We start from the raw sequence: 2,500 nt of genomic DNA on the forward strand, positions 1-2,500 counted from the left end.
TCTGCCTCGGCTAAATGGAGAGGGAATTTCAGCAGGGCCAGGGCACAAGCATGGACCTTTTTCAGCTGTAAGGGAGGCAAGAGCAAGGTGTGATGTAGGTCCCCGGGGCCTGCTGGAGGTCCAGGTCCATGCCCGATGTGAGTAGCAGCAGGGCCAGCGCGCCCAGGAGCACATCTTTTTCGACCGTAAAGGGAGACAGGAGGCCGACTCACTGCCTCGGCTAAATGCAGAGGGAATTTCAGCAGGGCCAGGGCACAGGCATGGACCTTTTTCAGCTGTAAGGGAGGCAAGAGCAAGGTGTGATGTAGGTCCCCGGGGCCTGCTGGAGGTCCAGGTCCATGCCCGATGTGAGTAGCAGCAGGGCCAGCGCGCCCAGGAGCACATCTTTTTCGACCGTAAAGGGAGACAGGAGGCCGACTCACTGCCCTCGGCTAAATGCAGAGGGAATTTCAGCAGGGCCAGGGCACAGGCATGGACCTTTTTCAGCTGTAAGGGAGGCAAGAGCAAGGTGCGATGTAGGTCCCCGGGGCCTGTTGTCGTACCATAGGCACGAGTGGTGTGTGTGTGTGGCAAAGAGTTTCTGCGCAGTGTACCAGGGGCACGGGGAAAGGTTGTTGTACCATAGGCACGAGAAAAGTTGTCGTACCATAGGCACGAGAAAAGTTGTCGTACCATAGGCACGAGTGGTGTGTGTGTGTGGCAAAGTGCTACTGAGCGGTGTACCAGGGGCACGGCGAAAAGTTGTTGTACCATAGGCACGAGAAAAGTTGTTGTACCATAGGCACGAGAAAAGCTGTCGTACCAGGGGCACGGAGGAAAGTTGTTGTACCATAGGCCCGAGAAAAGTTGTCGTACCATAGGTACGAGGAGTGTGTGTGTGGCAAAGTGCTACTGAGCGGTGTACCAGGGGCACGGCGAAAAGTTGTTGTACCATAGGCACGAGAAAAGTTGTTGTACCATAGGCACGAGAAAAGCTGTCGTACCAGGGGCACGGAGGAAAGTTGTTGTACCATAGGCCCGAGAAAAGTTGTCGTACCATAGGCACGAGGAGAGTTTGTGTGGCAAAGTGCTACTGAGCGGTGTACCAGGGGCACGGCAAAAAGTTGTTGTACCATAGGCACGAGAAAAATTGTTGTACCATAGGCACGAGAAAAGTTGTCGTACCATAGGCACGAGAAAAGTTGTCGTACCATAGGCACAAGCAGTGCGTGCGTGCGTGCGTGCGTGCGTGCGTGTGTGTGTGTGTGTGTGTGGCAGTTCTTCTGCGCAGTGTACCAGGGGCACATTTCAATGTGCTTTCTGGAGTACCAGGGGCACGAGGATTTTGCCAGTGGTGTTCTGCTTTGTTAGTGGGAGGGGGCTTAAGTGTGGGTCCCCGGGGCCTGCTGGAGGTCCAGGTCCATGCTAGATACGTGGTACAGGGTAACTGCAGGAGGGGGGGGGGGGGTAATGTGGGTTCACGGGGCCTGCTGGAGGTCAAGGTCCATGCTGGATATGCGCTGGATCATAACTGCAAGAAAGGAAAGCTAGTGGGGGAGTAGAGCAGGGGAGTATGTGGGTCCCCAGGGCCTGCTGGAGGTCCAGGTCCATGCTAGATATGTGGCACAGGGTAACTGCAGGGGGGGGGGGGGGGGGGTAATGTGGGTCCACGGGGCCTGCTGGAAGTCAAGGTCCATGCTAGATATGTGGTACAGGGTAACTGCAGGGGGGGGGGGGGGTAATTTGGGTCCCCGGGGCCTGCTGGAAGTCAAGGTCCATGCTGGATATGCGCTGGATCATAACTGCAAGAAAGGAAAGCTAGTGGGGGAGTAGAGCAGGGGAGTATGTGGGTCCCCAGGGCCTGCTGGAGGTCCAGGTCCATGCTAGATATGTGGCACAGGGTAACTGCAGGGGGGGGGGGGGGTAATGTGGGTCCACGGGGCCTGCTGGAAGTCAAGGTCCATGCTAGATATGTGGTACAGGGTAACTGCAGGGGGGGGGGGGGGGTAATTTGGGTCCCCGGGGCCTGCTGGAAGTCAAGGTCCATGCTGGATATGCGCTGGATCATAACTGCAAGAAAGGAAAGCTAGTGGGGGAGTAGAGCAGGGGAGTATGTGGGTCCCCAGGGCCTGCTGGAAGTCAAGGTCCATGCTAGACATGTGGTACAGGGTAACTGCAGGGGGAAGGGGGGGGGGGGTAATGTGGGTCCCCGGGGCCTGCTGGAGGTCAAGGTCCGTGCTAGATATGTGGTACGGGGTAACTGCGGGGGGGGGGGGGGATCTAATGGGGGACTAGATCAGGTGAGGATGTAATGGCCAGTTCGACAGCAGCACATCTTTTTCGACCGTAAGGGAGAGAGGAGGCCGACTCTCTGCCTCGGCCAAATGGAGAGAGATTTTCAGCAGGGCCAGTGCGCCAGGAGCACATCTTTTTCAACCGTGAGGGAGAGAGGAGGCCGACTCACCACCTCGGCCAGGGCCTTTTTTTCTCCCCTCTCCAGTTGAGCAGTCTAAGGGTAATG

The sequence above is a fragment of the Rhamphochromis longiceps genome, linkage group LG13, assembly GCF_057381845.1.
Source record: "Rhamphochromis longiceps isolate RC_006_pf linkage group LG13, R_longiceps_female_GT1.1, whole genome shotgun sequence".
Lineage (NCBI taxonomy): Eukaryota > Metazoa > Chordata > Actinopteri > Cichliformes > Cichlidae > Rhamphochromis > Rhamphochromis longiceps.